This window comes from Pelodiscus sinensis, chromosome 1 (assembly GCF_052426305.1).
Source record: "Pelodiscus sinensis isolate ZL-2025 chromosome 1, ASM5242630v1, whole genome shotgun sequence".
NCBI classification, from domain to species: Eukaryota; Metazoa; Chordata; order Testudines; family Trionychidae; genus Pelodiscus; species Pelodiscus sinensis.
Genome location: NC_143052.1, coordinates 197,474,771 through 197,489,801, shown reverse-complemented (window position 1 = coordinate 197,489,801; position 15,031 = coordinate 197,474,771). Strand labels below are relative to the sequence as shown.

The 15,031-nt window shown below is 39.6% G+C and overlaps 1 long non-coding RNA gene across 2 annotated transcripts in view; it reads right to left on the bottom strand.

The window, feature by feature from the left end:
- The window catches only part of LOC106733000 (uncharacterized), an 80,375-nt gene extending 65,832 nt beyond the window's left edge, over window positions 1-14,543 (bottom strand). Inside the window, exons 1-3 of one of the 2 annotated variants that reach the window (XR_012898267.2) lie at window positions 14,109-14,543; window positions 12,283-12,389; window positions 6,179-6,267 (exon numbers count right to left, since the gene is read on the bottom strand). This is a non-coding gene — a long non-coding RNA (uncharacterized LOC106733000). The remainder of the gene's footprint in view (window positions 1-6,178; window positions 6,268-12,282; window positions 12,390-14,108) is intronic. The other variant, XR_012898265.2, reaches the window with a different exon arrangement.
- Window positions 14,544-15,031: the final 488 nt, after the last annotated feature.

Here is a 15,031-nt window from a genome sequence, read left to right as displayed (position 1 = left end):
GCCTTAGTCAAAGACGTTATAGGGTACAATTCAGGAGTTACAGGATGAAAGCCTATATCCTGTATTAAACAAGAGGTACATGATTCAATGCTCCCTTCTATCCTTAAAACCCATGAAAAGAACCTAACGATGTTATTGGCCTCAAAGTTCAAATTTTAAAAGAAAATATATTATTTAAATTTTTATTTGATTATTCCCTATTTTAAGAAATATATTCAAAATATATATTTTGGTTAATGGTTAGGAGTGGAGAAGCTAAGCATTTCCAAAGCCAACTTATATTTCTAAAAAAATATATGAAACCATTTCTAATGCTTCTATGAAACATTTTATACTCATTCTGTAATTGGGGGAAGATCATGTACTGACATGCTCTCCTACATACAAATAAAGACCAAATTTCCCTTCACTTTCCCATAAGTGACATGAGTGTTCTGGGGGTTTTTTGTTTTGGTTTTTTTTTTTTTTTTAATTTCAGAATGTGTATGAGAGGACACAACACAAACACAAGTGAAAGGTTGTGGTTAGTTAGGTAAACTCCCTATGGTAAGTTACTTCCTGCTATCATGATTCAGTAAGCTAGGAAGGTGATCTACCACACTATTTCTGTCCATGTGGCACTCATTTCAAACCAACAGAAGATACAGAAACCTCAACATGTACCACATTCTAATTAATCATTGTCTGTTCGTATTCTTTCCCCAGCTTGTACTTCTTTTCTGAGGAATTCCCCCACACCAACCTCATCCTTCCTTATCCTTTTGGGTATGGCATTAAATAAACTATTATTTGACCTTCTTAATGCTACTTTTTAAAATGGCATGGCTCAATACATTATGAAGACAAACAGCTTACCAGCTTTCTCTCAAGCCTACTTTCAGAAGAATTATATGATGACTATACAAAGGACAAGCAATAATAAAAGTTACAATAAAAAATTGGTTTTATTTTAGCCTTACAGTATACAAGAATCCCAAAAATATATACATGTGCCTTCAAATTCAGATGATAGAAGGAAAAATACTGAATACAAATGAGAAAGGAAACAAGAAAGAGCGCACACACTCACCACTAATAGTCCACAACCGCTCTCTTAATTTATCTATCTGTTGGCCTTTGTTTTTTCTACTGAACAAGCATTTCAGGACATGGAAGTGTCACACTTGCACTAAATTAGGTCTCCATATTATTATGTACAGTGAAATGCCAGATAATCCTATGGCAGCATAGTGACTTTTAATGGTTAATACTATTAATACAATGTAAGCAAGTTTAATACTAATGTGAAAAGGAAGAAAGCTTTGAGATCTAAGTACTTCTTCATGGACAGCCCAACTTGAGTGCTGCTTATTTCTGTAATATCTCCAGACAAAAATATAGTCCTTCTGATGAGATACCCACAAGGAACCAATTTAGAGATAAAAAGAAGCTCTGAATTTTCCTGTATTCTGATACCAACCTTGAAAGCAACAGTCCTTCTCTACTTCAGTTCCTGTGGTAATAGCATTGCAAGGTATTTTCAGAATTGCAGTCTACAAACAGAAGTTCAGTTCTATAATTGATAATGACAGTCTTCTACATGTAAAACCAAGTATTTCAGTACAGTGCTTAAAAAAAATGACTCCAGTATGAAAGCAGAAGTTCTACTTCCAAAGTTAACTAAACTGTAATAAATTTGCTAACAGAGGCTTGCCTTCAAAAACTGTCCTTCATTGCTAAATTATTGATTTGTGTTCCTTAGCGTACATAATCCCAGGCGTAAACTTCTCTAACAATTGATGAATGACTCAAGCAGTGAAAAACAGCATGAGTTTTTCTTGCAAAAAAAACCACACTGCTGGTTTAAGTCTATATATTTATATGGCCACCCTATAATTTATAAAACAAAACTAACTCTTCATTTTACCCCCCCATCCCGCTGTCTTCTTTATTACCCCTAATGGCACAAACTAGGGAGACATGACCTGCAGCAACTACATTTCTTCTCTATAATCTATCCTCACTTCTTCAGGAGGCAGAGGTAGCAGCTGTAGGAACAAGAAAACTTTCGCCACCCACTTCAAAGGCAGAAAGAGGTAGCAGGCAAGAGGGACTGGGAAGCAGTGCCAGACGACTTTAGCTGCCACCAGTTTTAGGATCTGTGGCTTCCTCCTTGTCAAAACAACTCCAAAAGGAGCTACCAACTGCTGGTTGGTTGGCCAATTCTAATTTCTTCATTATGCCAATCCTCTGGTGTGTGCCTCATAAAGCAAAGCCATGCTGGGCTTTATACAGCTACTAGTGAAGCAGAAAATAGATAATACTTGTCTAAAGGAAAGGAAAGTCATCCATGGTTACAAACTTAGAACGTAAAGCTAATCTCTAATAAAAAAAATTATAGCAATGGATCTCGTAATGCAAGCAGGACTACAGAAACTAATATTGAGACTGGAAATGAGAAATAGCTTAATGTGAGGTTGGAGATGACATATCAGATTCTGCTAAGGCAGCCATGACAGTGAAGACAGCATTCATCTTTGTGCTACTACAAACAGGACAACATACTAAGAGAGGCAAAATAGCAACCTGAGATTCAGTACAAACAGAGCAGGGTTTCATTCCCAACATCATGATATTTGCAGGTATTCAAGAATCAGGAAGCTTGCTTTCTATTAAAAAAAAAATCTTTGGTGAAAGCAGGGGCACACATTTCTGTCCTGTATATCTTTATGGCCATTGAGTATGAAATCTCTCCTAGTTGGTTCAAAACCTGCAGAATCTCATGAATGAAATACTGCACAATCAATGACAGATTGAACCTGGACAATTTTGAGGGCCAAATCCAAGAAGCCTAATGCCCCAGTGATAAAGAGGAAGAGAGACCAGAATATGGAAGTCAGTCATAATTCATTACACAAGAAACAGAAGCCATGCCTACAGGTTTGCCAGATGGTTTCAGAAAAAATACTGAACAAAAACAAAACAAAAGACCCCAAGAGTTAAGCAAAAAACCAAAAATCACAAAACTGTGGCCCCTTTGAAAAATGTGTGGTGAGGCTTTTTGGCCCTAACAGGCTTGAATGGGGCCAGATGGCTCCCCTGCGGAACCCAGTAAGCACTAGGGTTGCCAGGCTGCCTCTATATTGAGCCGGACAGCCTGGGATTTTCGCCTCCTGGCCGGGGGGAAAAAAAAAAAAATCAGAAAGTACCGGACATTTTAGATGTTCAGTATTTTCTGAATTTTTTATTTTTACCAGACAGGAGGCGAAAATACCAAGCTGTCCGGTTCAATACCGGACATCTGGCAATCCTAATGCCTAACAAAGTATTTTGAGAAAGATATTGATGCTTGTCCTTTTTATAACTCCCGTTTACATATTTAAAAGTTATGACTCCCCATAATTATGTTTTCTCTTGACTGAAAATATCCCGCACTTTTAATATTTCTTCATTATACTTATTTTTAAAACCTTTTACTATTCCTGGTGGTGACTTTGTCATCTCTTTCCAATCTGTCTGCCTTTTTTAAATGAAGTGGCCAGAACAGAAAACAGTACTCTGAATATGACCTATCCAGTATGGTAATTACAGTTGAATTATTCCTTTGATTCTGTTACTCATGAGACATCTGATAGTACAATACAATAAAACACAAAATGTAATCACCACTGTAACCTTAGATCCATGCCTATGGTACTACTGCCTAGTACCATAGAACACAGAATGGCCATATTGGATCAGACCAAAGGTTTATCTAGCCCAGCGTCCTGTCTTCCAACAGTGGCCAATGCCAGATGCCTTAAAGGGAATGAACAGGTAATCCTCAAGCGATCCTACCTGTCACTCTGACAAACACTGGCTAGGGACACCATTCCTACCGATCCTGGCTAACAGCCATTGACGGACCTAACCTTCATTCATTTATCTTGCTTTTTTGAACCCCATTATATAGTTTTCACAACATCCTCTCATAAGGAATTCCACAGTGTGACTATGCTTTCTGTAAAGAAACACTTATTTGAAACATGTAACCCATTAATTTCATTTGGCGACCCCTAGTTCTTGTGTTCTGAGGAGTAAATAAAACTTTACTTTTCCACACGTCATTTTACAGACCTCTATTATAACCTCCCTTAGTCATCCCTTTTCCAAGTTGGTTAAGTCTGCTTTGGACTCAACCATCTGAAGCATTTTGTATCATCTGCAAATTTTGCCACCTCATTGTCTACCCCTTTCTCCAGATCATTTATGAATATGTTGAATAGGACTAGGGATGTTAACATGTGTTAATTTTTGTAAAGGGGAGGGGAGGTGGCTTCATGGCATACTGGCTCCCATATACCCCATCCATGTTATCTTGGATACAGAGGCAATGGGGAGTAGCAAGGATAGGAGGCTCTGCAGGAACCAGTGCTTCTAAGGAGCCAGCTTTTAAGCAATCTCCTGCTTGTCCCCCTCTCCCTCTGAGCTGCTGCCTCTACAGGCAACAGCAGCATAATGGGCATGGGGGAAAAGCAGTTTAATGTTAGCTGGCTCCCCACACGTACTAGCTCCCACCTACCTCCCCCTGCTGTCTCTGTGTACTTTAACTATATAACAGTTTACTCCAGACAGACTCATGTTTCTCCCCACTTAGTTCAATGGTCAGAGGCAGTGGGGGGGCCTGGAGGGGGTGTTGTGTGTAACTGTTTGGATTAACCAATGAGTTCAGGCTCATTGGTTAATCATGTACATTGGTACATGTTCACATCCCTAAGTAGGACTGGTCCCAGAACAGCCACAGGGACATCACTATTTATCTCTGTCCTTTCTGTCATCTACCATTTATTTGTACATTTAACTATTCCCTCCCAGAGTAACTAAACCACTTTATTTTTTAAAATTGTACCTCATATTATTCAAATCAGGTCATTTCTGAAAGCATCACAACTGTGATATATTTTAATCATAATCTCCTAAGTATTTTCAATCCTTTCCAACTTTGTACCATCCAAGATTTTGATTAGTATCTTGGAATACAGTGGAGAATGTATGCTAATTGAATTAATAAACAGAACTGAACTAAGAAAATACTCTTGTGGGACCTCTGTCAATATCTCCTACTAACTTAAAGCATTAAATAATTAGTGAAAGTTTGATTTTATTTCAAGCAACCATGTATTACAGTACTATCAATTCATCAAAGCACTTATGGCTATTAGAACTGCAATTGACTAAGTTCTCACTGGCTTCAAAAGTAAAGTTCTTTGCTAAACCTGAGCTTTACATGAGTCTGCTTGGAGTAAACTGTTATATAATTAGTCTCAAAATTGTCATTAGGAAACACCAGTAACAATTACATTCTTAACTGTGAAGCAGTCACTTTTAGGGCTAAAATTTTCCAGGCTTGGTCTTTATTCAAAAGATGATTGCTCAAACCTCCTCCTCCTCCTCCAAACAAAAACAAAAATTTACTGAGATGAGTAACCGCAATCTTCCCTGTTTTATGAAATTCTTGAAGGTGGTTTAGTCTTCTTTTTTTAGTACAATCCTACAGCTGAGATTTTAAAGTTACAACTTGGCAATGAAGAAACTCTCAGGCTCCGTCTACACGATCAGGTTTTTGCGGAAGAGCAAATGCAAATGAAGCACTCATTAGCATTTCTCAAGCTCTCACTTGCATATTCTCTTCTGATTCCTTTTGCAGAAGAAGTTTTTGCGGAAATAATGCAGTGTAGACGGGGCCATCTTGCGCAAAAAAAACCTTTTATGCAAGAACCCTTATTCCTCAAGGGTTTTTGGGTGCAAAATGGCCCCGTCTACACTGCATTTTTTTCCGCAAAAACCTCTTCTGCAAAGAGAATTCGGAAGAGAATATGCAAATGAGAGCGTGAGAAATGCTAATGGGTGCTTCATTTGCATTTCCTTTTCCAGAAAAACTTGACAATGTAGATGGAGCCTCAGTGATAATACCATATACTGGGTCCAAAGGAAACAGGTTTTGGTTTGACAGACTGCTAGGTGTTTAAAACCAAAAACACACCACATACTGGCATGTGCAGTATATATCAAGGACCCAATTATGAAAGAAAAAAAATCCCACACACAACTTTATTCATAATTTCATTTTTAAGCATGTGACTTATTTCTCCCCACTTAGTTCAATGGTACAACTAAAATACATTCATTTAAATATGTATAGATCTTTTCAGGTTCATACCTAAATGCGCATGTAAGAAATGGTGTTCTGTGTATGCATACAGGACTTATGTAGCTTGAAAATTTCCTTGTGCTGGCCTGGACAACTTTCTGAAAATAAGGAAAGAAGATATCACACTTTTACTGATGACTTTGCAGGGCTTCCATAATCTAAGACACTAGTTTTTAAGGTGGGAGTCACAGACTATGTACTATTTCCAAAGGGGTCTGCACCTATATTCAAAATTTTGTAGGGGCCCTCCAATGAAAAAGATATTGAAAACCACTAGCCTAAGACAATGTGCACAAGACTAGGAGTCAGCAGTTCTATTCTTACTTTTTCCTCTTACTGTCCTTATTAGCTGCAATTCATAAGCATGACTAAGTAAAATAAATAACTCCCATTTTAGTGGTAGCAAATGAAGCAGGAGAAGTTAAGAAACTTGCCTACGATCCCATGTGAAGTTTGCGACAGCTGGGAACGGAGCCCAAATTTCAATAGCTAGACCCACAGTATTCAAACTGTGGTATATGGACAACAGGAAGTTATCCAGAATGTAATCAAATTAGAACTGGATTAAGAGAGATATTATCCAAAACCAGCTTTTATTCTTGAAAATAGCTGTACCTCAAAAGCTCATGCAGTTAAGGATGATCAAGGTCCATGGTATAGAATAAACAAGCTACTTTTCAACTGGTCCCCAATCTAAATTAACTTTTGTGGCATTGTAGTAGCAATGGCAGTCACACAACAGCCTTAGTGAACTAAGACTGTCCTATTCAGAAGTGTTCCACATCTGATTAAAAGGAGTCTACATCTTAACGATCCATGTGAATAAACAAGATAACATGCCTGAAACTTTGAGAAAGGGCAAAGTTGGTAAGTGATGAAACCAGTGATGTGCCTAGCTCTATAATTCATTAAAAATCAATTATCACTAGAAACCTGTGGAAGGGAGGGATGGAGGGATGTTAGCAGATGTTACCAATACTGTACTGGTAAGATTTCCAAAGCTTGTGTGTGTTGTGGAATAAGCTAGAAAAGAAGCATCAGTGTGAATGTGGGAGAAGCAATGGGTGATGAGAGGTAGAAAATACAGATGGAAGAGGTGGAAAACAGGACCAGAAAAACAGAATAAAGGGGAGGAGGTAAATAAGTGAGAAAAACAATGCACAATGTTTTTAATCAATAATTAAAACATAAAATTAAAATGTCTTGGCATCACAAGTATTGTTTCTTACAATTTTATGTTCCAGCAAAGACAACTTAATATAAACAAGTTTTGAGTAATGGATAGCAAAAGAATATCACTCTGGTTTCAAAATGGAGATGTTTTTGTATGATGCAACCTTCTTATAATGAACTATTATGGATAAAATCAATTCAGAGAAAAAACAATGGTGATAAAACTACCTATTTGCCTCATAAGAACATTTCAAAAAACAGGACTATGTAGCACTTTAAAGACTAACAAGATGGTTTATTAGGTGATGAGCTTTCGTGGGTCTGGCCCACGAAAGCTCATCATCTAATAAACCATCTTGTTATTCTTTAAAGTGCTACATAGTCCTGTTTTTTGTTTCACCTACACCAGACTAACACGGCTACATTTCTAAGAACATTTCAGTATATCTAAAAAATAAATGAAACATAGTAAGCCTAGGGATCTTCAGAAAGATTTAGCGCATACACAGAAGCTTCTTAATATAGTACAGTCCATTCCATTTAATCAAGACATTTTAATTAGGAAGTCAATTTAATGGGTACATCTCCCAAGGAGCTGATTTCATCTAATGACAGTGAACAACAATGTCTGTTACTTAATTGGCACAATATTAGGAGAAATTCTGCATAATGGAGATGCATTTGGCTGGTGTATGTGGGCTCAATGACGTTGAGAGGTTGTAAATAGGTGTGAAACGCTAACCTCTTAATATAAGTTGATTATTTCATTCAATTTCTATTTTGACAAAAATTCAGTGAAAAATTTTTCTTCTACTTTTATTCAGTACAATATTTCATTTTAAATATTTAATTTTTGTAAATGGACTCTTATTTTAAACTTATATGCAGGCCCCCATTAAAATCAATAGCAACCTTTTCAAAGCACTCAAAGAGGACTTGTGACCCTAAGAGTTCTTTGGTGCCAACTGACCAGGAGATTAGAAGAAGATCCTGATGGCTCTAAGTCAAAAATGTAAGTAGTGTACTTTAATCTGTTGTAGCTTTACATATGTTCATTAAATAAGGATGCTTTTCAGTGCTTTCAAATGTTGGAACTAAGTTATTATTTATTAGTTATATCAAACAACATGAAAAAATAAAAGACCAGTTGAAATTTTCATCTGTCATGGCTGAAGGCTATCTATTTCATTCTGCTTTAATGCTTATTTAGGAAAGTATACAAGTTGGGCACTGGAATGACTATTTCCCAGAACAGGTGGGCCCGTCACATGGAATAGTTATCCCATTAAATAAGCATCAGTGAATTATGCACAGAATTGAGATGGATAAAATTTATTTTCTCTTCTTCTGAGTGTACCAGTGTCTCCTTGACTAATGTGTCTAAACACATTCTTAACATTCAGTCTTCCATTTTCTTACTTTATGTCTATTCCATCTGGAATTTTCACTTGTTAGAGACTTCAGTTCAAGCCTTCATCCTTATGTAGGAACAGGGACATCTCTGTGTATCACATAAAACTGCCTTTGATCCTTGATAGCCATTCTGTATTTAAGTTTATGCTTCTTAACTGAAGTAGTGACCCCTTCTCTGGTTGAAACTTATGGTTTAAGGACCATACTCCCTCCAAAATGCCTATCTGCTGCAGTATTTTCTTCACTGTTCAGCTAGGCTGCCTGAATGTCAGCAATTATAACGGCTCAACTGCACTGTTCATTAACAGTGACCCACAAAGCTGATCTTTTCTCCCAATCCCCGCGTAACACGTCCAAAGCAATCCCATAAAAGAACTAGCAACACAGAGAATATGGGATGTTATTGTACAAAGCCACAGAACCATAACAGATTATTGCATTTATTTCATACTAGCATGATAACAGCTGTAATGCTGACTTTAACTATTGTTATTGTAATCAAATGATTCATTGTGCAACCACAAAAAGAAAGAATGCATGGACAGCAATGAATTTGCAATTAAAAAACATGGTATAAGGAGATGGCTCTCTCCACTACAAAGGTATGAAATGTACTGTCCCATTGACACGATGGATTTATAAAGGTAACTTCCATTAAAGCAAACATTTCTATATATTTTATTATCAAGACATTCTGATTTATACCATATCAATCATAAATGTAAGTTAAATTAACACTACAACTGTAGTGTTCAAGTGTCAGAACTAAGTTCTTTTAGTTATATCATATACATCATGAAACAATAAAAAAAACTATTGACGTTTTCATCTGCTTCTCCTGTAGTATTTATAGAGAATGATAAACAATCATGATTAGTTTATCTTGCAATAAGAAGTATACAGCAAAGGGAATAAAGTTATAAATCAAATAAATGATTCATAGTGAAGGCTTTATTCATTTCATATCGGCTTGCACTATTTGCCACTATCTAATCCACTTCAGATAGTCCAATGTCATGCAAATACAGTTGATTCTCACCATTTTGCAGACTGACATTATAATTTGCTGAATTTTATGAATTCTCATACACAAAAAGCAATACCACAAAAATACTTGGAGAATTATAGATTATTCAGTTATTGATAATACATCAGTATATAGTACTGATGCACGTAGCACAGCACAGATCTCTGTAATGTGACTCAACTACAGCATTCTGCTTAGTTACTGTTCTTATATTAAAAATTATACTTAATTTTTGTGACTACCTGCTGTAACAGAAAAACCTACTACAATTTTAAATTCCTGACATGAATATAAATATTCTGATCTACACATGTTGATACAAGATTCAATTAATGATTTCAGCAAAGCACTTAAGCATATGCTTAACATGAAGCACGTAAGTAGTTCCATTTGCCTTAAAATAGGTCTACTTCAGTAGTGAAAGCATTCATTATAATACTTTCTGTTATGCCAGTTTTCATCTTGTTTAGTGCATTTCCCTTTCCTCCTACACTGCAGGTTAAATGCTCCCTTTGGGGTGGATGTGATTGGCAAAAGTTACCAGGATTAGCGTGGCTATTCCATGAGACTAATTGATCTTAGGTTCTAGGTTTGTTTTAATATTTTATATGCATTAATTTATAGTAATGTTGTTACAACTCTGTGCTGTACAGAATTATCACAGGTGTAGGGAGCTATTAATTACACATATTGCAATAGCTCCCCAAAGCCCCAGAAACAAGATCTGATTATACCAGTTACTGGTGACAGGTGAAGAAGGACATGGTGAGGAGGTGTGGGTGTGTGTGGGGCAGGAGGGAGGGAAGAATTCCAACCATGTGACTGCTCTACAACATGATTTCTCCCTGCTGCTACCTCTAGCCTGGGGGAGGGCTGGATAATGCCTCCTCTGCCTCAGGCCATGCCCCTGCTCCATCCACCCCACCCCATTTCTTTTCTCAAACCTCTTCCTCAGAATGACATGGCTCAGGAGCCTAGTGGGGGGACGGGAGGAAGAGGGCTGACACTGGCAATACAGATCCCTCCCCTGCACTCACCAGCAGTGATGGGAGGAAGCAAAGTGACACAGATCCAGCCCTCACTCAGCTATCCAGCTCCTGGACAAGTTGCTTCACTTCCTGCCAGTGAAAAGGGGAGCAGTCCTGCCCTTACCCCAAGTGGCATGCCCAGAAGCCAGAGGAGCCTATCCATATACTCCACTGCCCCCCACTGCTGCCAGTGAGTGTAAAGCACCAGCACCTCCCCCCCCCCCCCACTAGTTCTGTGGGCTGACCAGGGATTCTAGCCCCTTGTCCCTCCCACCCATAGCTTATTGGAGGGAGGGGTCATGCCCCAAGGACCCATCTCACGAGTTGCCCCTGTAGGCATTCCACCAATAAAAAGATTGTCTTTGCATCTAAAAAGCTTACAATCTAAAGGCTTCTCTACATAGGAAATTATACTAGTACAGGTTTAATACTGTAACTTTCCATGTGGAACTCTTATTCTGGAATAAGACTGGCCTTTTTCAGCTTAGTTTACACCCATTTCAAAGCAACATAAACAAGAAAATGACCCTCTTAGATGAGAATAAGAGTATCAACTTGGGAGTTATATGCGTATACCTATAATGATATCAATTCACGGCCTACCTTACAAATTGCCCTAAATTACATGTCAGTACCCTCTCTCAGCCAGATAATTTGGTCACAGGGAATAGTTTCTATAGGCACTGAAGATCCAGAGTCATGTGGAAAGGATATGTCTTATTCCATTTTTGTTAACTAACCAGTATACACTGCTAACTACTTCAAATTTCTCCCCTTATTTTTTATCATAATAATAATAATAATAATCTATGCAGCACCTCTACCAAAACTTATTTTTAGATAATTATTGATTTGGTATTTTATCAGTACTCTTCTAAGAAAAACATTATGCTATTTTATTGTCAAGAACCATATATATTTTGAATCACATTTCTGATTCTTATTGCACTGTCATCTATGTGTATTAATACTTTTTTTTTTTTAAAGACTACAGTACTGTATTTAACGAAAAGATTAACATCACTTCTGGACAATTTGAGGATAAACAGATTTGAAGTTCTTCTATCTTAAACATCTGAAGCTTTTGACTCTACACATTCTTTAAAAAGTTCTAAGATTCCTAGAACACCTAGAAAATGGAACTTCCCATTATAACTGAAATATGTCTGTTTCAGGTAAAATTAGTAGATGCGATCTATGACAGATCACGACAATACATGTGAAGCCATATACTTGTTTAAGAAATCAAGTTATTTAAAATACTAACAAGTTCAAATTCTTTACCTCCAATCATTTTTTCCCTACTTTAGCAAAAAAATCATGTACAATACCTATTTCAGTTAGGATCTTGATTTGCATACACCAGATAATTCAAATGAAATTTGGTCCAAAAATATCTAATGAATCAATACTATCAAGATACAATAAATATTCAGAGTATAATAGGCAGTTATATTAATCACTTCACATACCTGTGGTTTTTCAGGTTCCTGTGCTTAGTCATGTGTACACGCTCTTCATTTTCTTATAGAGAAAAATAACTTCTGCCAGTTTTTATTCTTGGCTTCTGCACTGCCACCTGTAGTCATACAGGAGAAATTAGTCACATATTATCTTGAAAAGTCTACTATCACAATAGATTTTACTATACAGTCATACTAGTAAAATTTTCTCAGTAGCATGGGGACAGTTACAATACTTCTACTGTGTTATTTGTAAACATCTTTGTAAGGAGAGATATGATTCCAACATAATTTAATTCAATTGAACATGTAAAGGTCTTAAAAGGTCCTAAAAGAAAAAAAAACACCTTGTATCCCACCATCCACTCCTATGTTGTTTAAATGGACACTTTTTAACCCTGCAAGGCAATACTATAACTTTTTCAAATACAGTAAAATATCCGTACTTAGTTTTCTTTCAAATATAAGACTATCCCAACTTGCCATTCTATTTAAAACATCAACATTTTACATAGATGTACTTTTAATGAATTTCTTGGTTAGTCCATATAATTTGTAATGATATGCACAAAAATTAATGTTGACAACATGAAATAATTAGATGTCTTACTGAAAATAAACTATGCTAAACTCTAATTTTCACATTGCATTAAAAATCTATTTTAAATTTACTGCAATAAATTAGAAAATAATCTTTACTCCAATATACCACATTCTCCAGATTCAAGCATTAATCCAGTGGTCAAACACCCACGTTTTGGTACTGAAAGACATCACAGTCATCTTATTTTTTGAGGAAAGGAATATTTTAGTTGTAAACGCAAAGCCTATTTGTATGTAGAATCTTTATAACACTCAGCAACTGAGTGTGAGTCTCAAAGGAAAATAATCTTTTGGAAGGTTATAGTTCTTGCCATGTGCACTCTCTCCCTTGGCTCCACTTATTAATTTTTGATATCTTGTCTACAAGTAACTACACTCTGCCTAGAAAATGCTATCAAGTCATTTACTATTTGAAACTAAATCATTTCCTCCTGCCACTGCGTTTCTCATATTTGAAATCTGAAATCATAAAAGCCTTTTATAATTAACACTGCTGCATATGATCTAATCATCTAAAAACACACATTTGAAGAGAAACATATTTATCCCAAAGCAGCGACTAAATGATTTTTCCAAGGAACTGTCCCTAAAACAAAAAACGGGCTATATTGCGTCGTGCCGAGCATATGCAAAGCCAGGGGAAACCCTGACTGCCCCTCGCTTTGCTCCCCTTGAAGTTACTAGCCAAAATTTCACTGCAAGAGGAATTGGCGTTTTCCACATGGCAGCCCACATTGCTCACTAAAACCGCCAATCGGTCCCCTGTCAAAATGCAGCCACCTTGGGCACCTCCGCTGCACAGCGTGGCTCATATCAATCTCCTAATGCAAGCAGTCTACATAACTACACGGCAAGTAAGTAATGCCACGAAACTACCCCCAATCTATAGCCACCCCCCAGACACACACACCACACACACACACATATGTTGTCTGACTACACATCACACAGGGATGAAGCTGAAGATCCAACAAAGATTTAACTGAAATCAGCAGAGAAGGCGTTTGTCTCTCTCCCTCACACACACACACGTTCCCGTTTGCAGCCGGGAACAGACACGTTCAGCGCTACAGGGTCCCGTGCCTAAAGCTCCCGCCCCACACGCAGCGCGGGGCGCCTCTCCTCCAGCAGCCGGGGCAAGGGGAGGGTCACTGGCGCAGCCAGACCCGCTGGCGGGGTTGGGGGACGCTGCAGCCACGCGGCTGCCCCGCAGCAGCCAGAGCGCTGCCCACCTGCGCACGGCCCGGGCGGGCTCCTCGCTGCCTCCCGGTGCCGCAGGATGAAGCGGCGGCTCCTTGCAGCGCCGGGTCCCTGCGGCCGCCCGCCGCTGCCTTTTCCTCCTCCTCCGCCGCCGCCGCCCCGCGCCACACAGCCAGGGGGAGCACGCCCCGGGGGCCGCGGCTCCACCCTCCCCGGCCGCTTGGGATTCCTAGGGAGGGAGGGAGGCGGCTCTGCCCCTCGCCCGAGCCCCGCTCGCAGGCACGTTCCCGCCGCGCCTGCTGCTGCTCCCCGGCGGCGGCGGAGCCCCAGTGAGTCTATAGCGAGCAGCACCTCCCCGCCCGCTCGCCGCCGCCTCCTCCTCCTCTTCCTCTCGCCCTCCTCGCCTGCATCACATGGCCCAGGCCCGCCCGGCGCCTCTGCCGCGGCTCGGGGCGCAGCAGCAGCCCACCCGGCTCCCGCTGCAGCTGCCGCCGCCCCCGCCGCCCAACCTGCCACACACAGGGGTCACCTGACTCACTCCAGCGCGCCTCTTCCCCTTCCTCCCCCGCCGCCGCCCGCGCCCTCCGGCCAGCCCACCTGCCCGTGCCAAGGCAGCCACCCACCGCCCGCTGCAGGGAGACTCGCCCACTCCGCCCCCGAAGGCTCTCCGCCGCGCCGCTGCTCTATCCCCCACCCCGCAAAGGGGCGCTGAGAGCAGCAGAGACCGGCCCTGTCACAGCGGAGGAAGTTGAGCTCTGTGTGCAGCCCAGGCTCGGTCTCTGCCGGTGGGCACCGGGGGCTTTTCACGGAGCGGGCAATAGAATTGGTCGTGGGCTCCCAGTTCTGCTTACCAGCAGAACCGCGGCGACTCTCCTGTTGTGTTGGCAAGGCGAACCAATCCCAAAGATGAAATAAGTTAAACGTATCTTGCAACAACCCTCCCCACCCTTATTGA